Source organism: Narcine bancroftii, chromosome 1, assembly GCF_036971445.1.
Source record: "Narcine bancroftii isolate sNarBan1 chromosome 1, sNarBan1.hap1, whole genome shotgun sequence".
NCBI classification, from domain to species: domain Eukaryota; kingdom Metazoa; phylum Chordata; class Chondrichthyes; order Torpediniformes; family Narcinidae; genus Narcine; species Narcine bancroftii.
In genome coordinates, this window is record NC_091469.1 from 235,222,989 (window position 1) to 235,249,531 (window position 26,543).

General features: G+C 41.8%; 1 long non-coding RNA gene across 1 annotated transcript in view; it reads right to left on the minus strand.

The window, feature by feature from the left end:
• Nucleotides 1-26,543, minus strand: part of LOC138750719 (uncharacterized) — a 33,038-nt gene continuing 6,495 nt past the window's right edge. The window contains exon 2 of the long non-coding RNA XR_011349489.1: nucleotides 1-161. This is a non-coding gene — a long non-coding RNA (uncharacterized lncRNA). The remainder of the gene's footprint in view (nucleotides 162-26,543) is intronic.

The following is a 26,543-nucleotide window of genomic DNA, read 5'->3' on the forward strand; positions in this document are numbered from 1 at the left end:
TTAAACAAAACTCATTTAATTTTCACCATGTTATTGACATGGATTGGATAGCCAATCTCTGTTGAGCCACTGTGTATTTATGGTTCTAGGACCTTCCTGTTGCCTGTAGTATTTTAGTTCATTAGGCATATATGCAGAATGCCTCATTGGTAGAGCATCACCTGGAAGCAAAAACATTTAAAAATCTAGGTGCAAATAAATTAAAAATAACAAAAAAAGCACAAGAAATTAAATTCAACCAATGGAGAAATTAATTTTCTCCAATCCACCAATTACCAACCAGAAATAACCACAACATTAACAAATCAAATGAATCACATTCTTTTCTGAATTGTTTTGAAACCCAAAGTATTTACACAGGTTTAAAGTTAAGATTATATATGAAAAAAAGTATCAAATTACCCAGCATGGATTAGCTTCATACTAAAAGTTCCTGCAACAATACTTTGAGCTTATGCCTGAACCAGTTTTAAAGGCTTGTGATCAACGGGCGGGGTTTAATTTTCAATTGCTGTTGATTTTCCAGTTGAACTTTGGTGCTCCCTTATTTATTTTTAATTGAATTTCTCTGTCTCGCCTTCAGTTATTTGCGGCTAATTTGGCTTTCCCAGACACGCATGTGCCCTTTTTGAGTTTCCACGTGGCTTGACTTTTTTTCTCAGAATTTAATCTATGTTTTCTGTGAACCAAGTGATCTTTCACCTGACCTTATACAAAGGTCGCACTCAGAAGGATTTTAATATGAAGTTTTCCTCCTGGTTCATTTGCCAGCTATATGGTAAGATTTTCAAACATTGAGTTTTCATTATTGTTTCACTTTTTGATAACTAGGAATGCTTATGTTGTAAGTATTTTTCTACTGGAAAATTAGGTTCTTTCTTTACTCATTATAGCCTAATAACTAAACTTAATTTTCAATTCTTTGAGATACACCAAGTACATTATTATAGATGTGTAACAAGATGATATAATACAAGAAGATATAAGCAATGAATATGGTGCAGAAATTCTAAGACCATTTCCAATCACTAATCTGTCATTCTCTCTGCTTTCCCTGATGAGAATTCTGAGGCCAAGATAAATAGTGCCATTCTTTTTAATTTGCAACAGTTTGTGCCTGAATCTAATGTTTTAACGCACCTCACAATTTTGTCACATTTAAGCCTTGATGAATATTTAACCATTTGTGTTTTATTACAGTTGATTCAAGGGTCAATTAGAAAATGAGCCAAAATAAGCAGTAGGATTAGCTTTTGTTTATCAAATGGTATATTGCTGCTAAGTTGGTCGACTTCAGAATCGGAATTTATTATTATGAACAAGACATGAAATTCAGTGTTTTGCAACAGTATCACAGTGCAAACCATTCATATAAACCACCTTGCAACATTACTATAATAAAAATTAAAATAATGGTGCACAAAAAGTAAGGCAGTGTCTTTAGTTCATTGATTATTCAGGAATCTGATGGCAGCAGGGAAAGAAGCCTCTGAGTGCTCATCTTTGGGCTCCTGTACCTTTTTACCCTGATGGTAGCAGAGTGAAGAGGGCATGACCAGGGTGATGATGGGGGTGAGGGGGGGGGGGGGGTTTGAGGACAGAGGCTCTTTTTTTTTTAAAAAGACATCACCTCATGTAGATGTCCTTGATGGAGTGAAGTCTGGTACATATGATGTCCCAGGCCAAATGAACAACTCTCTGGAGTTTATTCTTATCCTGAGATTTGGCGCCTCCATACCAGGCAGTGATGCAACCAACTAGAATGCTCTCTACGGTACACCTATAGACGTTTTTGAGAGTGTTTGGTGACATACTGAATCCCCTGAGACATCTCATGAAGTATAGCCGCTGGCGAGCCTTCTTTGTGATTGCCTCAACATGGAGGCTTCAGGACAGATCCTCGGAGATGTTGCCACCCAGGAATTTGAAGTTCTTTACCCTTTCCACTACTGAGCCCTCAATGAGGTCTGGGCTGTGTTCCCCTGAATTCCTTATGGAGTCCACAATCATCTTGGTTTTGTTGACGTTGAGCGTGAGGTTGTTGTCATTGCATCATTTAACGAGCTGATCTATTTCCCTCCTGTAGGCTTCTCTATTGCCATTTGTGATTCTGTCGACAACTGTGGTGTCATTGGCAAATTTGTAAATAGCATTGGAATTGTGCCTGCCCTCACAGTTACGAGTAGAGCAATGGGCTAAGTATGCATCCTTGGCATGTGGTTGTGTTGATAATCAGTGAGGAGGAGACATTGTTTTCAATTTGTATTAACTGTAGTCTTCTGATAAGAAAGTCAAGGATCCAGGCATAGAGGGGAGTACAGAGGCCTAGAGCAGTGGTTCTCAACCTTTTCCCTTCCACTCATATTCTTCGTTAAGTAATCCCTGCTCTGTGATTAGTAAGGGATTGCCTAAGATGGTATGTGGGTGGGAAGAAAAAGGTTGTGAACCACTGTTTTAATCATACCTCATTGACTCATTATGTGCACAGTTTCATCACTCCAAAGGAAATGGGGCAATGACAATTTTTTTCAAGCAAAATATTTCAGTAACAATTGGGTCTAGAGCAATGATTCTCCACCTTCCATTCCAACTTGCATACCACCTTAAGCATGGCCCATCTTTGATGTCTGGCCACAGCTAATACTGGATTAAACTAAGAGGCTTGTGGTCTGTGATCGGGGTGAATTTTTTTATGTAAACATGTTGGTGGAATTTTTTTTTACACCAAAAATGATTGCCAATCCTTCTTTTTCTAGTTGGTGTAATTGCATTCACTTGTGGTTAATGTTCGCGAAGCATACGCTACTGGTTGCTCACCTTCTTCTGTGATTTGGGATAGTACTGCTCCTAGTCCCATGGGTGAAGCATCCACGGCCAGTGTAAACTAGGGTCGTAGGGATCAGCACCTTATTTGTTGACATTATTATTTCCTTTAGTTGATGGACTGTGCTTTTTGTTTCTGTTCCAATACTATGTTTGATCTTTCTTGTGTAATTGGTTCAGTGGGCTACGTAGTGTAGACGTATTAGGGATATGTTTTCAGTAGTGATTAACAAGTCTTAAGAAGGACTGTAATTCTGATTTGTTGTTTGGAATGGGGCCTTTCCTAAGCTTCTGTTCCTGCTGGATTCATTCGCACCCTCTCGTCGTCGATTGTAAACCCAAGGTATGTTACTGAGGGGCACATGAAGACACATTTGTCCTTTCGTAATTGTATATTAGCCTGTTGTAGTCTGGTTAAAACCTTTTTGTAAGTGTTCACTGTCATTTTGGCTCGTGATGAATGTGGTGGTATGTCATGCATGATGTCATTACCCCGCTAGGACACCAGGTGGCTCACCTGATGATCTTCCCCCTTAAAGGGGGAAGGGATCCCTTCCCCCTCATTCTAGCCGAGGCTTGTACAGAGGCAAAACCAAGGCCTCAAAGCCTAGCTGTATACCAATTTATTAAAACTAGTGTTTTACCTGCACTTTGCCTTGTGTGGTTTGATGCTAGTAATCTACAATGATCTACAATGATAATATCATCCAGGTAACACCCAACTTGAGAGTCCATGTCCATTGTTGCTTGACAACGAAATGAACTGACTCAGTATATAAAAGTAAAAGACAAAAATTTCTTGTTTATTTTTATTAAATGACGACATTGTTTAACGGGTTTAATGTATCTTATAGATTGAACTTTGAATAAATGGGAAGGGGGTGAGGGAGGGAGGGAAGGGAGGGGGGGAAATTGACACAAGAGAAAAAATGTCTGTATGTATTTTGGTCAGTACAGTTTATAGTGTGAAAAATAAAAAATTTAAAAAAAAGAAAAATCGCACGTGTTGCTGAAATTCCGTAAGGCCCGTGTACAGGTGAATAGTCCCAGGTGGGTATGGATTGTCACATATTCCCTTGATTTTTTTTGTCCAATTCTATCTGTTGATATGCTTGTGACAAATCTAGTTTTGTGAATTTTTGCCCTCTGTTTAGTGCTTGGAACAATTTTTCTGCCTTGGGCATGATGGGGAGTTCGGTGATTTTGAGTGATGGATTGATGGTGAATTTGTAATTGCTGCAAATGCGAATCTCACCGTTTACTTTTCGTACAGGTATGATATACCTAACAGAAACATCACAGATAAACACAATAAAATAGCAAAACCGAACTACATGTTGATATACAAAGAAAATATGATCAACACATGATCAACTTCTACTCTATTGTTTATAAATACAAAATCACACACCATGTCAATCCTTAAAAGTAGGAAACATAAAAAAGCAAAGAGAAAGACCCCCTGCCCAAGGAAAAAAAGCAAAAGAAGAGGTAATTCTCCCATATGATGTGATAAAATCATCTGTTTTCCTAAAGCATTAATTACATACAGATGAAACATTACATGATTCATCCAGAGCTTTCTTTCTCCTTTAAGGGATAAATGTCTTGACATACACATCGCTAGGGATATTGGAGAATGGAGGGGAGAATCATGAAAGGTTAAATCCTGTACATCTTAAATACAGGTTCCATATTCTTAAACACCTATTATAACAATTTCTATTATAAGTAATCTTCTCCAGGGGAACATAATTCTGCATTTCTGACTTCCACTGAGTCAGACTCAGTTGGGAAAATGTTACAGATAATTAATAAACTGTACATTCGTGTGGATGGAGTGCATTGCCTTTGAATGGTTTATTGTCATATGCATAAGAACAATGAATAGATGCATTGGAAATCTTGCAGAGAAATAAATCATATAAAATGAAGAGTCAAAATTATTCATCGTTGGTTGTAGTGCAAAATGATTGGGCTGAGACTGTTATCCAGTGCACAAAAGTGCTGGAGAAACTCAGCAGGACACGGGGTATCTATTAGAAAGCACAAGTCAGTCAATGTTTTGGGTCTACACCCTTCTTAAGGAGTCAGTAGTGCTGACATTGGTCGTGTTGAAGTAGTGTAGTACTAAGAAGTTAACTGTTGTTCACATAATTAAGTTTATTCTCACCATTAAATACTTATTCTTGATCTTTACTAATCTGTAGACCAGTGGTTCTCAACCTTTTTCTTTCCACTCACATACCACTTTATGTAATTCCTATGCCATAAGTGCTGTGTGATTAATAAGGGTTTGCTTATTATCAAAATAATTATGGGAGATTTTAATGTGAAAGGGGATTGGGAAAGTCAGGAAGGTACAGGATCTTAGGATAAGAAGTTTCTAGAATGCCTAAATGATGGGTTTTTGGAACAGCTAGTCGATCAGCCCACCTGAGGATCGGTGGTTTTGGATTGGGTGATGCACGAGGTGATTAGGGATTTAAAGATTGTGGCGCCTTTTTGGAAGTAGTGATCACAACATGATAGAGTTCATCTTCCAATTTGAAAGGGAAAAAGTGGAATCAGGTGTGTCAATATTTCAGTCAATATTACAGTGGGATGAGAGAGGAATTGGTCCAAGTTGACTGTAAAAGTAAGCTAGATGGGGGAGGGCAAAACAGAATTGGTTGATATTTCTACAAGAAATAAAGAAAGCACAGGATAGGTATATTCCAAGGAAAAGGAAAATAATGTTGGGAGAGGATGGGGGGGATATAACTTATAAAAAAAAAAATCACTATGTATTAAATTTTAATGTTTTTGAAAAAGAAAATGTATGTACAAGTTTTAATGCATATGTGAAATTAAATAAAATGTTCAAAAAGAAATTCCACGTGTCGATACATTACTAACCTCCTATCCTCGAGCAAAAATAATACTTAAGTAATTGCAGGGACCTTGACTTCCACAAGAATTGGTCACTTTGCTCATTAATCATTCACTTTGCTCCTACACCACAAAAGGGCTCTCTTCACGATTACTACGTCACTTTTTGCATGAGGATAACTGAATATTTTTAGTTTTAGGACTTGTTTAGCTGTATCAAGTCAGAATTTTGGTCCGTATATACATTGTACAATGTAAATGACAATAAATATCATTATAATAATTTCAGATAACATTTGTATGATTAAAAACAAGTTTATGTACTCGTATCTACTAATTTATTCTTGTAGTTTGTCACTTTTTTTGGAAGTATATTTGTGTGACTGTTGGTACTTATCGCCCCTGTGTTTTAGCCTCTTGTATCCAAGGTCGTCCTTCATTTACTCATCTCTGTTCTGTATCTGAATCCTCAAAGTATTAGCTCTTTAAAGGGCCATTTCCCTTTCTAAATCTATATTCCAATCCATTTGAGATGGATCCCTTTTCAAAACTGAAAGAAGGCTTTCTGTAGTGGAGTATGTTTGTGTTTGATTGTCCTTCATCCTTTCCTATATTTAAATGTAATTTTGTTGCAAATTTAGGACTAGAGTATGGTAGAATGCCCTTCTGGCCCACGAGCCTGTGCCATCCACTTACACCCATGTGACCAATTAACCTACTAACCCCTATGGTGGAAAGAGTACTCTGAGGAAACCTACACAATATTATGGAGAGAATGTACAAAGAACCACAAGAGAGGGAAGGTAGACAATGAGAAAGATCAGCACAAAATATAAAAAGGGACACTAAAAGTTTTTATAATTATATAAAAAACTCATGAAACTCATGAAGGTGGGTCCCTTCAAAGATGAGAATGAGGAAATGGCTGAGGTTTTTGAATAACTATTTTGTGTTGATCTTCATGGAGGAGGACAGTTGATCATCCCAAAGACAGATACTATGGATGGGATGAGAGGTGAGGATCTGGATGTAATAGCTATCACTAATGAGGTCATAACTCTGAAAACATGAGGGTCTAAAAACAGATAAATCCCCTGGACCTGATGGAAGGCATCCCATGGTACTAAAAGAAATGGGAGGAGTTACAGTCGAGGCTTTGGTGATAATTTGCCAAAATTCTCTGGACTTTGAGTAGGACCTGTTAGATTGGAAGATGGTGAATGCCATGCCACTATTCAAAAAAGGTTGTAGGCAGAAGGCAGGGAACTAAAGGATGGTTAGTTTAACATCTGTATTTGGGAAAATTCTTCAAGCTATCATTAAAGAAGAAATAGTGAGACAACTCGAATGAAATGAATCCATCAGGCAGATGCAGCATGGAGTCAGCAAAGACAGGTCCTGTTTGATGAATTTACTGGAGTTCTTTGAGGATATAACAGGTGTGGTAGATAGAAGGGAGCAGGTGAATGTTGTCTACCTAGATTTCCAGAATGTGTTCGATAAGGTGCCACATAAAAGACCTATGCAGAAGACAGGATGCATGGAGTTGGGGGTCCTGTATTAGAAAGGATAGAGAATTGGTTAACCAGTATAAAGCAGAGAGTTGGGGTACAGGGTTGTTTATCTGGTTGGCAATTGATGGTGAGCAGGGTGCCACGGGAGTCAGTGCTGGGCCTGTAACTGTTCATGATATGCATAAACGATCTGCAAGAGGGAACAGAATATAATGTTCAGTATCTAAGTTTGCGGATGACACTAAATTTAGTGGAAAAGCTCATTATGGAGAGTCTGCAGAAGGATATATTATCTCTCTCTGTGCAGATTATGTGTTAGAGAGAGTGGCAGATGCAGCTGGGAAGGAAAAATGGAAGATCAGAATATTATTTAAATTCAGATTTATTGTCAGAGTACATACATGACAACACATAGAGTGGAACCCGATTTAACGCAACCCCGGATATAATACAATCAGCCAGCGGATCCTTTTTTTAACTCTTTCCAAATTGAAATTGTTTTCAGATCAAAATGGAATGCACCGTTTGAAGACAAAAACCTTTTTCAATGAAGATGAGCTTCATGCACTTAATGTGATCAAGAATAAAAGTCAAACCCAAGTTGAACGCGATCGCTGCATACCTGAATCAACACTTTGTGGCTGGAAATCTCAGGAAGATAAGCATTTGCTTTGGAAAGTTGAGGAAGAGGCAGGACTAAAGGCCAAACTCATGAAGGCAGCCAAAGACGTCAACCACGATGACTCCCTGTCTGAGTGGTTCGTTCAAGCGTACTCAGAAGTCCTTCGAATTTCCAAGCCTATTCTCAGAGTTCAAGGCAAGAAGTTTGACCAGATGATCAATGAAGAAACCTCACAGTTCAAAGCTAGCAATGGATGGCTAGACCAGTGTAAACGCCATCATGGGATTTCTCAAGTGTTAGTGTCTGGATGAATTCACTCAGCCCCCAGTAAATACCTAGATGAATTAAAAACTGTCTTAGAAGAAGGTGGCTATGTTGAAGAACAAGTGTACATCTGTGATAAAACAGGTCTCTGCTACAAGATGAACCCAGACTTCACACTGTCTAGTAAAGATGACACCCATTGACATGAGGGGTTTAAACAATGCAAAGATTTCATGACGTTGTTGTTTCGTGTTAACAAGACTGGAACACATAAGTTAAAACCTCTCATGATTGGCAAATTTTGCCTTCGCCACTGCTTCCACCATGTCAACGTGAAGTCGTTACCTTTTGAGTACATGCATAGCAGCAAATCTTGGATGATCAGTGTCATCTTTGAGGATTGGCTTTTACAAAAAACTGTTTCTGCTATCCACGCCCATTCGTATAAGCAGAAGCTAGAAACCAAAGCTCTTCTTTTGCTTGACCACTGTCCCGCCCACCCACCAGCCGCCAACCTAGTAAGCCGCTAGGCAAAGATCCGAGTTTCCAAGATCCCAAAGAACACTACATCAGAGATCCAGCCCCTAGATCAGGAAATCATCTCCATGTTCAAGCACGAATTAATTAGTAGAATTGTAGATGAATCAATAATGGTGGAAGACTACCTGAAAAGCATAAACATTAAAGAAGTTTTCCACTTGGGTGGTAAGGGCTGGGCAGCAGACAACTCTTCGTGTGTGAAAAAATGCTGGGAGAAAGGTCCAACCTTTTCATCATGAAAATCCACCAAGAAAGATGATGATGATGAGCAAGAATTCTATGGCTTCGCAGATGAAGAGGTGGGTGAGGAGCAGAGGGTCTTTCAAATTAGTAAAGAGGATTTTCACTGTTGGGACTCTGCCAATGATGAATGCCAAATATTACAAGATCAAACCAGCAACAACAAAGAAGGCATATCACACAGGGGTAAAGATGAACAATTACTTTATTAATAAAAAATATTCACCTTCAAACTTTAATTAAAAATCCCCCCCTTTTATAACAATGTCCACTGGTTACTATGCAAATTTCTATAATAGTGTAAAACTAATAAATTCCCCAGCCTAAATATAACATATGTAATCAAAGTTTAAGCTACACTTCCAACCAGCCCATAGACTCACAAAACTTCAATCTCAACTGAAGCAAAGATAATAAACAAAATTCAGTTTGTTGGGTAAACTGAAGCCAAAAGATCTTTGAGAGAGAGAGAGCACAAAATTCAAAGTTGTCTTCTTGTGTTGCTTGGTCCAGATCCTTCTGGCTACCTTTGGAATGTTCATCCTTTTGAAATCCCAACATTCTAAACTGTCTTCCAGACCATGACTCATGCTGTGGGCTGCCTTCCACTCCACAGCACCACCCAGTAGTGGTTTATCGTCCAAGTCTGGAAATTTTTAGATCATTTTCTGCACATGCTCAGTCCGTCTCCCACTGTCTCAGCAGTCCACCTTCACCTTGTCTCTCCAAGGCAAACTGTCACTTTTCAACACAAAACCACACAACATATAGGCCAATACACAACACTGAACTCTGTAACACAGACGTATGAGCATATGAGACTCTGAGATCATCTGTAACATTACTATAGCACCAGTTCCCAAACCACAGGATAATGACAAGAAGGAGCCTTGACCCCCCCACCCCTGAAAGTGTCTGAAGCCATTGAGTACCTCGAGGCTAGCCTATAGAGACCCAGGATGTGGGATTGTACTCGCAGAAATTTAGAAGGAAGAGAGGAGATCTTGTAGAAACTCATGAAATAATGAAAGGCATAGATAAGGCAGAGGTAGGTAAATTGTGGACATTGGTAGGGGAGACCAGTAGTAGGCGGCATAGGCTCAAGATCCAGGGTAGTAAGTTTAGGGCTGAGGTGAGGAGGAACTGCTTTTCCAAGAGGGTGGTTAATCCGTAGAATTCGTTTCCCATTGAAGCAGTGGAGGTGACTTCAGTGAATATATTTAAGACAAGGTTGGATCGATTTCTACATTGTAGGGGAATTAAGGGATATGGGGAAAAGGCAGGTGGGTGGAGATCATCAGATCGACCATGATCTCATTAAATGGCAGAGCAGGTAAATGGCCAATGTTTTCATGTATATCTTCAACAACTCACTCACCGGGTCAGTACCCACCTGTTTCAAACAGGCCTCAATCGTACCGATGCCCAAGGAGAGGGTGGTAACCTGCCTAAATGACCAGCAACCAGTGGCATTCACATCAACAGTGATGAATTGTTTTGAGAGGCTGATGTTGAAGCATATCAGCTACTGCCTGAGTGGTAACATGGATCTGTTCCAATTTTCCTACCGTTGCATCAGGTTCACGAGAGATGCCATCTCCCTGGCTCTCCACTAGCCACTGTCAATGAGACCATACAGCCCCCACCCCCCTGGGGACCACAACAAATTTAAGGGCGGTGGCATGGACAGAAATCCTGAAGGAGGGATCAAGGTGTATAGGGGGATATAAAAACTGAATGGATTAAACATTTTTTTTTTGTGGGGGGAAGGAAGGACTTTGCTGTATAGCTGCTATGCAATGCGAGATTTTTTTTCTAGGTTGGAGGCATTTGGAGTATTCCGTTTGAAAACAAAGTTGCCTGTACATCTGCTGGTTGGACGATTCAGAGGGTTCATCATGTGCCTGAGAAGGGTTACACCTTCAGCCTTTATTATCCATTGTATTATTCATTGAAAGCTCTTAGTGGCTAAGAAAAGAAGGATATTGAAATGCTTCCCTTTCAATTGTCATAAAGACTGTAAGCTCTCTAAAATTACATCCCCTTCAAGACGTTCTATTCTAGCAGCTGTGTAAAGAAAATGACGAACATTTCCCGACACTGCGGCATACTGAGGTGAGGTGGTTGTCCAAAGTAAGATGGTCTTTGTCGTTTTGTTGCGCTCTGGGACATGATTGATTCCTTCCTTTCTCATAACAAGCATGGAGCAAAACTCATCGAGACAGATATCTTTGACGGACATAATTTATTGAACGTGGCCTTGCAGGGTAACCATATTGATAGAAATGAAGCTATTGGTTCTTTCCTCAGAAAGCTCGGACTATTGGAGCAACATCAGAGTTTGGGAATTTTTATAAAATCAGAACACGAAAGCCAAGGCTTTGAAGGACAATGACGTTATTATTTATGTGAAACTTTCTTCCTTTATGTTTCTTTCTTCTGTATACGTATCTTTTTCTTGAGTTCAATTCACATTGAAGATCAATAGAAATTCTACCTAGCCCACAGGAGAAAGAATCTCAGTATGTGATGTCATGTATGTTCTCTGACAATAAATTTGAACTTGAACTTGATGTACCAGATTTATTGAACAATGATTTTTAGTTTTTATTTGCCCAGAACAGACCTGGGCATCCAATTACTCAGGAATAAAAACAAAAACTGCTTGGGACTTAGCAGATTTGGTAATAACAGTGAACAGAGAAGCAGTTGATCTTTCAGGTCTGGGACACTTCATCAGTCCAGTTTTGATTAAAGGTCCACGAGTAGAAATGCTCACTACTTTTCTTTCTACAGGTGCTAAGTGTTTCTACAATTTTATTTTTGTTTCACTTTGCATCTGGATTTTTAAAATTTACATTTGGGCAAGGAACAGAACTATTTGCAGAACTAATACATGCTGAATGACTTGGACGAGTTTCGAATTTATTAGGTTTCGAAGGTCATTCTGAAGTTTAGCGTCTTTGGTCATTTCACAAGACGGGCCAAAGAGTATCTAGGTCTTTCCTCCATTTAATAATTGTTATTTAATTTGTGGAATTTTGTATAAATCAAGTCATTTTGCTCCCGACTAATTAATTCTATCCATATGACTAAATTCTCACAATTATTATAAAAACAGGTTTTTAATTGACATTAAAATTGTAAACATTTGGTACATTTATTATGTTAATGTTTTTGTATCACTTTTAAAATAATTTGAATAAAGCCATATGAAATTATAATTGCATACCTTGACTCATCGACAAAAACAATTACACAGAAGTGACTTAGAAGTGAATTAATAACAAATGCATTCATCCAAGGACTTAACTCAAGATTTCTAATTATGAAACAAAAGAGAGCAATGAAAATTGACACTTCCTGTGCAAATCATAATTATTATTCAACAGCCAAGATATTAAATTGCTCAAAAGAGAATTAGTCTGTATGAAACTAGAGACAGGGATGTCACTCAAAGCTTCATGATGGTTTTACAAACCCAGGAAGGTGGTTATCTTCAACACTGAAATAGTCAAGAAAATTATGGATGATAATTATCTGAAAGTGTGATTTAAAAAAAAAATATTTATATAAAAAGACAATAAAAAAATGCATTTTCTTTCATGATTTCACAATGATCCAAATGTTTATAATAAGTTAAGTATATTTCCACTCTAGAGAATGTTGTACTGTCAGGTTACAATATCTCTTATATAGGATTAGAAATCAGAATTTTTGTAGATGTAATTTCCATGGATCTAATGGAATGATGGTAACATGATCAAAGCTTTTCATTTGAATTCCATGGATTGAACTTTGTTGTACATTGGTGGCACTACACGAACTACTGTAATGGTAGTGTTGCTGTTGGTCTGGATCTGGAGAGATCAGGGAATGGAGACACAGTGCTCCTTCGGAGGATCTTACTGCCCAGCTGACAGCTCCATACAGGTTTTAAATGAACTGTTAAAGGAACCAACGGTTTGTTATTTGAAATCCTGTGACCGTGGGGTTGAGGCCCAAGATGGTGGCACCAACTTGGCAGTGGCCACAAGGAGTTACCATCTCCAGGGGAGCAGCAGACAAGCGCAGGGCTCCTATAAATGGAAGAAATACCCCCCACCCCTCACCCCTCCACCATCCTGGGTTGAAAAGGAGAGCAGACAACACTAAGGATGGTGAATGTAATATATTCACACAGAGATAAACACACAGATTTATTCAAAATGGAGGTTACAGATTCCAAGTCCTCACAACCAGACCTCTATAACTTCTTAGCTCAATCCGTTTCCCATCCAAAGAGAGCTGGCTCAAATTCTGCCGATATACCAATTTGGGCCAGTGTCGATTTCCATCATAACTGGTTCTCCATTTAACTCAACTTGTATGGTCATGTTTGGGACCCAATCTGTGTGATGTGTGGAGTTGCTCTCTATAGTGTACAGCCTTAATGGCTCAACATCTGTTGTCAATTCCTGTACCGAGTGCAGTGACTGGTGATTCTTTGTTCTTGCTGTTTCTTTGGCCTCTTTGCTTGGCAACAGGCCTTCGCCATCTGACCAATTTTGTGACAAACATAGCATTCTACCCTTAAGAAAGGGCATAACATCGCCACATGAGCCCCGAAACATCTGTAACATTGACACTTTGCTGCCTTTTAGTGACTGGCAGCTCTTTATTGCAACAATAAAGTTATTTATGTCCTCTTCTGGCAGTTGGCATTGAATACTGTTTGGGTCATAATGCAGTTACTAAGGGAGCGAATTAAGGATATGGAGTTGCAGATTGATGACTTGCGGCTTGTAAGGGAGAGTGAGGAGTTAATCGACTCAACTTTCAGGGCGATAAATACTCCAGAACCTGTGTCAGGTAAGTGGGAAACCGTCGGGGGGGGGGAGGGGGAAAGAAAAAAGCGAGAAAAATGGAGAGCACACCAGTGACTATCCCACTCAGCAACAGTTATGTTGTGTTGGATTCTGTTGAGGGAGATGACCGGACAGAAGATGGCCAGGGGAACCTGGTCAATGGCAATGAGCCTGGCAGAGTGGTGCAAAAGAAAAGGAAAAGGAGAAATGCAGTAGTTATTGGGGACTCCATTATCAGGGGTACGGACAGGAGGTTCTGTGAGCCAGATAAGTATACCCGCATGGTGTGCTGCCTCCCTGGTGCAAGGGTACGAGATATCACAAATCGGGTCCAAAATGTTCTGAGAGGAGAGGGAGAGCAGCCTGATGTCTTGGTTCATGTGGGTACAAACAACATTGACAAGAAAAAGGAGGAGGTAATGAAAAGGGATTATAGTGAGCTGGGACGAAAGCTGAAAGACAGGAACGCTAGGGTGGTGATCTCGGGATTACTACCTGTTCCAAATGCAAGTGATGAAAAGAATGTAAGGATAAGGAAAATGAATGTGTGGCTGAGGTGCTGGTGTACAAGGCAAGGATTTGGCTTCTTGGATCATTGGGATCTCTTTTGGGGAAGGCATGATCTTTACAAGAGGGACGGGTTGCACCTAAATCCAAAAGGTGTCAAAATTTTGGCAAGTATGTTTGGTACAGCAGTGGGGCAAGGTTTAAACTAATTTGGCAGGGGTATGGGAACCAGAGTGATAGGGAAAAGGGTAGGGAAGATAAAGTAATGGCCAGGAAAAGTAAAATAGGAAAAGTAATGTTGGGAGGAGAAAGTAAAAAATCAGATGGTGCAGTGAGTTTTCGGGTCAATGATAGTGTTAAGAAAATTACAAAGAAAAATAGTGGGCAGAAAAATCAAAAGAAAAGGTTACAGAAGTCATTAGATATTAAAAGGACAAAGAGCATAAGGGCACTTTATCTGAATGCCCGCAGTATTAGAAATAAGGTTAGTGAACTTGAGGCGCAAATCGGTACCCATGCCTATGATTTGGTAGCCATCATGGAAACATGGCTACAAGGTGACCCTAAATAGGAATTAAACTTTCAAGGGTATCAGGTGGTGCAAAGAGATAGACAGGATGGTAAGGGAGGTGGAGTTGCACTCTTAATCAAAGATGAGTTCCAGGCAGTAGTGAGGAATGATATAAGATCTAAAGAGCATAATGTTGAGTCCATTTGAGTAAAGATAAAGAATAACAAAGGGAAAAAATTATTGGTGGGTGTTATCTATCGCCCACCATATAACAATAGTTTAGTGGCACAGGAAATAAATAGAGAGATAAGTGAGGCATATAATAATGGTACAGCAGTCATTATGGGGGACTTTAACTTCCACACAGATTGGGAAAATCAAGTTGGTCGTGGGAGTCTGGAAGAGGACTTCATGGAATGCATCCGCGATAGCTTTCTTGAGCAGCATGTTAAGGAACCCACAAGAGAAAATGCTCTCCTGGATCTAGTGTTGTGCAATGAGATAGGTAGAGTAAATGATGTAATAGTCAGAGACCATCTGGGAAATAGCGATCATAGTATGATTGAATTTCTCATTCAGGTGGAAGGGGAAATAGTTAGATCTAAAACTAATATATTATGCTTAAACAGGGGTGACTACCATAGGATGAGGGAGGAATTGGGCAGACTGGACTGGGAGCACAGGCTGATTGATGAAACAGTTGAGGAACAGTGGAAGATTTTCAAAGAAATATTTTGTAATGCTCAACAAAAATATATTCCGGTCAGGAAAAATGGCAGCAAGGGAGGGAAAAATCAACCGTGGTTAACAAAGGAAATAAAGGAGAGTATAAAATTGAAGGTGCAGGTGTACAAACTGCAAAGAGCAGTGGGAAACTGGAAGATTGGGAAAACTTTAAGAGACAACAAGGGGTTACAAAGCGGGTAATAAGAAATGGGAAAAAGGAATATGAAAGTAAATTGGCACAAAATATAAAAAAAGAAAGCAAAAGATTTTATAAATATATAAAACAGAAGAGGGTGGCCAGAGTTAACATAGGACCCTTGGAGGATGAGAAAGGAAAACTGGCAGCAAAAAATGAGGAAATGGCCGAGGCATTAATCAAATATTTTGTGTCAGTCTTCACGGTGGAAGACACGTCCAGCATGCCCAAGTGCAGAGTTAAGGATGCGAATGTTGGGGAGGGCCTTGATAAAATAGTTGTTACAAAGGAAGTAGTGATGGAGAAACTAATGGGACTAAAGCCAGACAAATCACCTGGTCCTGATGATATGCATCCAAGGGTTCTGAAGGAAATGGCAGAAGTTATAGTTGATGCATTGGTGGTCATATACCAAAATTCCTTGGATTCTGGGCAGGTCCCGGCAGATTGGAAGACAGCAAATGTCACGTCACTTTTTAAGAAGGGATGTAGGCAGAAGACTGGAAATTATCGGCCAATTAGCTTGACGTCTGTGGTTGGAAAAATGCTTGAAGTCGTCATTAAAGATGAAATAGTGAAACTTTTGGAACGTAAGGGTTCAATCAGGCAGTCGCAGCATGGTTTTAGAAAGGGAAGATCTTGTTTGACAAACTTGTTATGATTCTTTGAGGATATAATGGGTGCGGTGGATAGAGGGGAACAGGTTGATGTTGTATATTTGGATTTCCAGAAAACGTTTGATAAGGTACCACACAAGAGACTTCTCAGTAAGTTACAGGAAAGTGGAGTCTGGGGAAGTATATTGGCCTGGATTGAAAATTGGTTGTCTGACAGGAGGCAGAGAGTTGGGATAAATGGGAGTTTTTCAGGCTGGCAGAGAGTGGTAAGTAGGGTGCTGCAGGGATCAGTGTTAGGCCCACAACTGTTCATCATTTACATTGATGACTTGGAGGAGGAGACAAAATGTGGTGTAGCCAAGTTTGCAGATGACACCAAATTGAGTGGAAGAGCAAATTGTAATGAGGATGTGGAGAGTCTGCAGAGGGATATAGTTAAGTTGGATGAGTGGGCAAAGGTCTGGCAGATGGAGTACAATGTTAGTAAGTGTGAGGTTATCCACTTTGGCAAGAAAAATAAAAGAGCTGAATATTATTTAAAGGCTGAAAAACTACAGCATGCTGTTGTTCAGAGGGACTTGGGAGTGCTTGTGCATGAATCGCAAAAAGTTAGGTTGCAGGTGCAGCAGGTTATTAAGAAGGCAAATGGAATGTTGGCCTTCATCGCTAGAGGAATTGAATTCAGGAGTAGGGAGGTAATGTTGCAACTGTATAAGGTACTGGTGAGACCACACCTGGAGTACTATGTCCAGTTCTGGTCTCCATATTTGAGGAAGGATATACTGGCTTTGGAGACGGTTCAGAGGAGGTTTACTAGGTTGATCTCTGGGATGAATGGGTTGACTTATGATGAAAGATTAAAACATCTAGGATTGTATTCACTCGAGTTCAGAAGAATGAGAGGAGATCACATAGAAACATATAGGATTATGGAGGGTATGGATAGAATCGATGTTGGAAGGCTTTTTTGAGCTGGCCGTGGAAACTAAAACCAGAGGACACAGTCTCAAGATTTGGGGGAGTAGATTTAGGACAGAGATTAGGAAAAATAGTTTTTCCCAGAGAGTAGTGAATGTTTGGAATTCTCTAACCAGGGAAGTGGTTGAGGCTGCCTCATTAAACATATTTAAAATTCGGTTAGATAAATTTTTACATGATAGAGGAATTAGGGGATATGGGGAGAAGGCAGGTAGGTGGAGTTAGGTCATAAATTAGATCAGCCATGATCATATTGAATGGCGGAGCAGGCTCGATGGGGCATTTTTGGCCTACTCCTGTTCATACTTCCTATGTTCCTATGTTCCTAAAGGCAATCACTGGGGGCTGATGTCAAGTTTATCAGGTTTCAGGTACTGTTCCATGCTTTTTTAAAAAAAAATTTTGAGTTAATAAAATTGACGCACTGTCAATAATCACAAAAGGCTGACATTGTGAAACTATCAGGTTTTTATTAACTAAAGACAGGAACTACCATCAACCTCATTGACCGACCGAAGAAAAATGAAAGGGGAACATGCAAAGGGCTAAGGGTAGGATTGGTCTCGGGAGGTGTATCCAGCTGGCAGCAGCCAATCATGGCACAGCAGTAGTTGACTACACTTGTTGAATTAAATAATATTGATTTTTAGATTATTATTTTTTTAAACTTTTGTTCCTCTGTAACCATTTAAAATACCTATATATCCAGACAGATGAAGGGCAATGGTGCAAAACTGAGTATCGATGTCACAACACACAGAAGCAACTGTATTATTAGCTGAATATTACCTTTGCCTACAAACACAAATGCAGGATATTGCATTTTGGAGGCCTAATGTGGGTAGGGCCTAATGTGAATGATAGAAATCTGCGGAGTGTGCTAGAGCAAAGGGATCGAGGAGTACAGGTACATTCTACCTTGAAAGTGGCATCACAGATGGATAGAGCGGTCAAAAAGGCTTTTGGAACATTGGTCTTCATCAATCAGAGTATTGAGTATAGAAGTTGGAAGGTCATGCTGCAGTTATCCAAGTCACTGGCACAGCCCCATTTGGAGTTTTGTGTTCCATTTTAGACACTGTGCTGTATGAGAGATGTTGTCAAGCTGGAGAGGGTGTAGAGAAAATTTATAAGGATGTTGCTAGGACTTGCAGGCCTGTGTGTAAAGAACAGGCTCCTGGAGGAGATGAATTGAGGCAGATACTATTGCAATGTTTATGTGAAATTAAATTAATGGATACATGGATAGGATGGGTTTAGAGGACCATGTTGGACTGGCATGGGTGGGACATTTTGGTCATTGTGGGCAAATTGGGCTGAAAGGCCTGTTTCCATGCTCTATGACTCTATATGGAACTGGCACACTGATAATGAAGGCTCGCTCTTTCATCACTGACAAAAGGCAAAGGAGGAAAAACCCAACACCCAACCCCAACCAACCAATTTTCCCCTGCAACCGCTGCAATCGTGTCTGCCTGACCCGCATCGGACTTGTCAGCCACAAATGAGCCTGCAGCTGACGTGGACTTTTTACCCCCTCCATAAATCTTCGTCCGCGAAGCCAAGCCAAAGAAGAGAATATAACATAACATAACAATTACAGCACGGAAACAGGCCATTAGGCCCTTCTAGTCCGCACCGAACCAAACACCCCTTTCTAGTCCCACCTCCCTGCACAATGCCCATAACCCTCCATCTTCTTCTCATCCATATACCTGTCCAACCTTTTCTTAAATAATACAACTCCACTTTCCTGCTTGAGGTTAAGGAGTCTTGCAGAGGGAAAATAAATTTTCTTCTACCAAAAACATTTATTGTTGCATTAACAAATAGAACGGGGTATTCCACCTTGAACAACTTCATTTGTGTTGTTCAGTTTAGAGTTCACATTACCATTACTATATTGAAATTAAAAATAGTCAGGTTGGATTATATAGAGAGTAAGAATGCTGTAAATAAACAGGGTACAGAGGGTAGGTGATTGAGGACCAGGTAACAGAGGAGGGTGCGTTGCATTTTTTTGATGAGGGAAGACATAATAGCAGTGCTTAGAGAGGGTATTCATGAAGCCATATGAGCATAGCTTAGAAACAACCACTTTGGGTTAGTATTGTAGGCCTGATGGGAATCAGAGGAGCAGGTGTGCAGAGAAATTGCTGATTGCTGTATGACTAATAGTATTAATTTTTATCTTCCCCAATATTGACTGGGGCACCCATAGTACAAAGGGTTTGGATAGGGATTGAATTTGATCAGTGTATCCACTATATCAATCAATATATTGAGGGCACAACTGGAGAGGATGCAACCAGAGTGCTCCCCTTGAGGCAAATGACAGAAGTGACAACAGGAGAGCATTTTGGGACCAGTGGCCATAACTCTAGTCTTTTTAAAACAGCTAGGGAGAAAGATGGGACTGGCCCACAAGTTAAAATCCTACATGGAGGCATGGCTAAATTTGGAGCAATTAGGCAGGAACGTGCAGAAGCTGATTGGGAGAGGCTGTTTACAGGTAAGAGGACAGGTGGGAGGCATTTCAAAAGTAAGATAGCAAGAGTTCTGGCCCACACCGCCCAAATACCCACCCTGTATGTCTTTGGGACGTGGGGGAAAGCTGGGGAACCCAGGGAAACACCACGTAGATACAGGGAGAATGTACAAATTCCTTGCCATCAGTGCCAGATTCGAACCCAGATCACTAGCGCTGTAATGGCATTGTGCTAACCACTACTGTGAAGATCAAAGAGATTAAAATCATGAAGGGTGTAAAAAGTCGATAGAAACTGTTCCCATTGGGAGACAGAATGGACAAGTATAAAGTGACATACAGTGAAATTCTTGGCAAAAACCAAAAGTAAAGAAGAATGTTTTTTTTCTATGCAGTGAGCACAAAGCCATGGCACCTTGATCATGGAGGTAGGATCAATATTAGTCCTTATAAGGAAACAAGATAAATATTTGAGAAGAGAGAATTTACAGGGCATATGGAGAAGGTAAGGGTGTGGGGTTCACTATATTGCTGATACATAAAACTAATGCAGATTTGATCAACTGAAACGGTTTCCAAAGCTGTAGGAAAGGTGCTGCAATAATCATGGTCAGTTTTAATTTTTATTAATTAGACAAATCAAATTGGGAACAGTGGCCTTTTCCACGAGTTCCTAGAGAATATTTGGTGTGATCTACGTTGAGAAACAAATCAAGAAGCAGGTTATTTTTTTTGGATCTGGAATTGTGTTATAAAATAAGATTAATTAATTTTCTTGTAGTAAAGGACCTGCAAGGATTTTCTTATTTAGATTAGGTCGCGTGTCAAATGACTCAAAGACTTGTTGACTCAAACCAAGGTTTTTATTACTAAAAGACATCGAGGTCAGCCCGTCAAGACTGATCTGGATCTGGTTAGGCACAGCACCTTATGACCTGGTCAGTAGGTGTGGCTACAACTCTCAGTCAGCCAATCATTATCACTATATGCAAATATACACAAATATATACAGAGGTGATAGGATCCCATACTATCACATTCACCCCTTCTTTAAGAACTGACTCCGGGGTGGCTAAAACATAAGGAGGGGGGGGGGTTTCTGAGTTCTAAATAGTCCGTAGTCTGTATGGAGGGGAACAGCAATGGTTCACCCTTTCTTTAGACTCCAAAACATGGGGAGGATAGCATGCAGGGGTTATGGGCTCTAATGGTCGGGTGACCTGATCATCCGAATGATCACCGTGCTGCTGGAATCGGAGTAGCTGGCGAGGACAGTGGATAATCATTGTTAGAGTCTCTGTGCAGGTGCAGGGTTCCCCTAGTCCGCAGTCATCTTTGTCTATGTGCTTGTCTGGTCTACTGCCATTGTCATCTGCATGCTGTTGCTGGTCCTGCTGTCCCGGCATTTTACCTGGGGGAGAGTTGGAAGAAGGTTGGGGTTGGAACGTGACAATGTTAGATCCGGGTTGGGCCAGGTTCCTTACCGAGACCATGTCCTCCTGTCCGGGTACTTGATATAAGCATAGTGCGGGTTCGCATGTGGCAACGTTATCCAGTCCACTAGAGGGTTGTTTTTTCAGCGGGACGGGTCCAGGAACCATCAGCCAAGCCGGTGTGGTCGTCCACGATTCAGACTTCCGTGGGAACGAGAACATGCATGCGTGCAGGGTAGCGTTGGTGGCAGTACATAACAGAGACCTGATGGAGTGTAGGGCATTTGGGTATAGGTCCTGCCAGTGAGTGGTGAGGTGGCCTTTAGACTGGAGGCAAAGCGTGATCACTTTCCAGTTGATGGCATTCTCCCTTTTGACCTGCAACCGTGTGGGTTGTAGCTAGTGGTCCTGCTCGCAGCAATACCGCACTCCAGAAGGTACTGACTCAGCTCTGCACTCATAAACGAGGACCCCTGGTCACTGTGGATATAACTGGGGTACCTGAAAATGGCGAAGATGCTGTACAGTGTGTTTATGACTGTGGAGGTGGTCATGTCTGGGCAGGGAATAGCGAACGGGAAGCGGGAGTACTCATCGACCACTGTGTTACAGTTTGTCAAAGGTAGGGGGCCCTTGAAGTCCACACTGAGATGTTCGACAGGCTGGGTGGCTTTTATGACATGGATCTTCTCAGGCCGGAAGAAATTGGGTTTGCACTCAACGCAGATCTCCTTGACCGTATAGGGCAGGTTGCGAGCCTTTACGAAATGAGCGAACCTGGTGTCCCCTGGGTGACAGAGTCTCTGCAGTCTGTCCACTTGTACGCTGGCTCAAGTCCCACAGGAAAGGCCAGGCCAGTACAGGATGTCATAGTTAAAGGATTCTCCACCTGGCAATTTTGTTGTTTTTGATCTTACCCCGCTGGTTGTTGCTAAACATGAATGAGACCGTGTGTTGGTCGGTCAGCAGTGTAAAGCGCCTGCCAGCGAGGTAGTGTCTCCAATGACGTGCAGCCTCCACAATGGCCTGGGCCTCCTCCTCGAGGTGTGTCAGCTTTCTGGGCCCTGGATGGTCGTGGAAAAGAAGGCAACAGGCCTGCCAGCCTGGCTTAAAGTGGCTGTCAGTGCAAAGTCAGAAGCATTGCTCTCTACCTGGAAGGGTATCGATTCTTCTACGGCATGAAGGCTGGCCGTGGCGATGTCTGACTTGATGTGGTCGAAGGCCACTCTGGCTTCTGTTGACAAGGGGAATGAGGTGGACTTAATGAGTGGCCGTGCCTTTTCAGCGTACTATGGGACCCATTGGGCGTAATAGAAAAAAAACCCCAGGGAGCGTTTGAGTGCCTTCTGGATTTGGGCCGGTGGAAGGTCCATGAGAGGGCGCATGTGGTTGGGATCTGGCCTTACCACCCCGTTTTCCACCATATCACCTAGAATTGCAAGGCGAGTGGTCCGGAAGACACACTTCTTGAAATTATAGGTTAGGTTCAGCCGTTTTGCGGTTTGGAAGAATTTCTTAGGGTTGGTGTCGTGGTCCTGCGGGTCATGGCCACAGATGGTGACATTGTCCAGACACGTTAATGTAGCTCTTAGGCCATTCTGGTCTACCATCTGGTCCATTTCCTGCTGGAAGACCTCAACACCATTTATGACACCAAAGGGGACCCTGAGAAATTGGTACAAATTGCCCGTTTGCTTCGAAGGCCGTGAAGGGGTAGTCCTCCAGATGGATCAGGAGTTGGTAGTAGGCTGATCGAAGGTCGATGGTGGAAAACACACGGTATTGGGCAATCTGATTCACCACATCTGTGATTCGCGGAAGGGGGTGAGCATCCAAGAGCGTGATGGTTGACCGTTTGGCTGAAGTCAACCACCATCTGCAGCTTCTCCCCATTCTTCACGATTGCTACCTGCACCCTCCAGGGACTTGCATTGGGCTCAATAATGTCTTCATCCAGCAGTCTGCACACCTCACTTTTAATGAATTTGCTGTCCCTGAAGCTGTACTACCAGCTTTTGGTGGCAATCAGTTTCCAGCCAGGGGTGAGGTTGGTGAAGAGTGCTGGAGGAGCAATCTGGAGGGTGGAGAGGCTGCAAGAGGAGTGGCGGGGTGCGGGGACTGGCGTGGGCTGTCGCTGGCAGGAGGTCTCCAGAGTGGAGTGGTGGCAGACAGATAGTGGAGAGTAGGGACCTCTGTAATGCAGTGACACTGATTTTAAAATGGTATTGAAAATCCAACCCCAACAATACAGGAACACACAGTTGAGACAGAACTAACAACTTAAAATCTCTAAATTTGATACCCTGAACTTTCAAAGTCACCACACAATACCCCTTGGTGCCCATTCAGTGGGCTCCTGAAGCCAGTGAAAGTTTCTGGTCTGTTAGGTGAACTGACAGCGCGAATCGTTAGACCAGGTCTGGATGAATGAAGCTCTCTGTCGAACCTGAATCAAAAAGACGGTTAGCATATTGGCTGTTCACCTTGATGGCTTCCATGGCCTTAGCTTAGGGATGTGATTGGCTTTGATTCAATGTCATAGATTCAGCGAATGATGCAGGGAGCAGAGCTGCCTGAGTTGGTGTCTCCAAAGGCTGGTATGTTGATGCCATGTGTCGCTGAGAAGGCCGTCCAATGGAGCCTTGCATTACTGGAGCAGGGGTGGAGTGTCATGGTGCCTTGGCCTGTTGCGCGCTACACTTGTGCGGTGACGTCATCGGAGTGGGTGGTCTGTTGGGGTCTGCCAATGCAGAGACCCAATTGGAGGGGGCCAACGAGGAGAGCCGTGGTGCCGGTAAGTAAGCGACGAGCTGCGGAGGCGGCGGCATACATGGTGCAGGTGGTCCGGGGGGGGATGGTGGCAGCTGCGTTCACGGTAGTGGTGGTAGCTGGGTGCCATCAGAGAGCAGTGTTGAATCGGCGAAGGTGGAGCGTTGCGAGGGCGGCACCTTCCACGTGCAGTGCTTGCGTTGTGATGTCAAGCATTGCTGAGCGATCGTTTCCTCGCTCTCATTGGATGAGTGTTCTGAGGTCGAGCAGTTTGAATCTGGGTAGGGCAGTTAGGCTTCGCACGAGGCACTGTGCTTGGTAGCGGACATTTTGGACTTGCAGATTTTTGCGAAATGGCCGTTCTTTTTGCACTTCTGACACCAGGCCTTCCTCGCAGGGCACAGGGATTGACTGTGTTTCTCTATCCTGCAGAAGTAACACTTTGGGGTCATGTCGGATAGTGTGGCGGTGAGGCCATCGATGTGGTGTGGGGAAGCCAGATTCAAAGCAGGCATTCTACTCACTTCGTAACGGGGGGCCCAGCCCTGTGTGTGGGCATCCATGCTTAGGGCTGAAGCCTCCATCATTTCAGCGATCTGTACAATTTCCACGAGGCTGTCTTCCCCGTGCTCTAACCGTTGTTGCCTCACTTCGTTAGATCAAATCCCAGCCATGTAAGCATCCCGTATGAGGTAATCAGTGATCCCGGTCGCAATTTATCAGTGCACGTACATGCTCTGCCCAGTAACTTTAGTGTCTGTAAGTAGGCTCTGTAGGACTCAACCGGCTGCTGTCTCCTGGTCACCAGCATGTGTCTGGCATGTACAGGCCACTCGTAGAGTCCTTTTAGCACATTCATGGCCGCTGTATAGGAGGTCACGTCCTGGATGTTTTTGTAGACCCCCGTAGACACCATCGACATCAGAACCAACAGTTTATCAGCATCTTCCTCCACGACGGGGTCTGAGTGCTGCAGGTATGCCTCAAAACACCTCACCCAGTGCCTGAAATCACTCTGGGCAGTAGCTGACTGCAGGTTGATGCTGAGGAGTTCTGGTCGCAGTATTTGCTCCATCCTTTGAAAATTTTGTTAATAAAATTGTAGCGTGTCAAATGACTCAAAGACTTGTTGACTCAAATTAAAGCTTTTATTACCAAAAGACTGGAGTGTAGTACATCGAGGTCGACCAGTCCAGACTGACCTGGATCTGGTTAGGTGCAGCCCTTTGAGACCTAGCCAGTAGGTGTGGCTACGGCCCTCAGCCAATCATTATCACTATATGCAAATATATACAAATATATACAGGGGGTGATAGGATCCCATGCTATCACAGTTTAATGGCGAGAAACTGGATTATGAAACAAATGTCCTAAAGTTTCATTACAAGAGTGTGAAGATGGTTGACCAAGGTGGTCTGGGGAACTAGGTTAAAGAGCAGAGCAGTCGTTGCAGACATTTCAGAAGCAATTTGGTAAATGTCAGCCAAGGTTTCTTCCAGTGAGAAAGAAATGTCCAATGGGAATAATGCAACAGTATGTTGAACTCTCCTGTTAAGGATGTTCTCAAAGAAAACACAGTCAGTGTTGTAGGGATTATATTGAAACCTATGGATTGGGAAATGTTTAGAAAGCAGGATGCGATAACAGACATATTCAGTGAGAAAAGTGAGTAAACTAGCAAATAGAAAGAAAACATTTCCACAGGTATATAAAAAAGAAATGAGCAGTTTGTGGATAATATGAGAATTAATAGTGGGAAATAAATGGAAGAAATTTGGAATGATTACTGTGGATTAATTTTCATGTTAGAAGATGTCAACAGCATCCCAACAATAAATAATTAAGGGATTAAAGGGAGGGGAAAAAACCCCCAATCTTTATCAATAGAGACAAAGTATGAGGCAGACTAATAGGACTAAAGCACATCGAGGCAACCAAGAAGCCACCTCTACTTTCTAAGAAGTCTCAGGAGATTTGGCATGTGAGAGAAGATATTTGGCATGGACTAGTAGGGCTAAACTGGCCTTTCTGTGCTGTAAATAGTTATATGAAAGGCTGACATCTCCCCCGACCTGATGCTGCACCCTAGGTATGACAGAAAGTAGTTGTAGCAATAGTAGATAGATTGGTTGTTACCTGCTCAGTTCACCTGAAATCTGGATAGGCTAGAGAAGACTGGAAAAACACAACTAAAACACCTTTTATTTGATAAAGAGAGGCAGAAATCACGAAAATATAATGTTGGCAAAACATCTGTCACCAAAGTGATGCAGGATCCCATTTTAAGGAGATAATTTCTGGACATTTAAAAAACATCAGGTAGAGTCAACATATTTGTTATTGAAGGGGAATGATGTTTGATGTTTATTAAGAGAAGTTCAAGGATTTACAAACGGACTGAATAAAACGGGGAGCCAGTGAATGTAGCTGCAGAGCTATAAAACACAGAAGCAAACCCTTTGGCTCGCCATGTGGCAAATCTGGATTTGCAGAGCACCAGGTTTTGTTCAACTCTCATCTTATTGATTAAGTGAGTGGACTTTAGGGCCAATTAGCTCTATTCCTGCTCCTGCTTCTCATGTAACAGTTCTTATGTA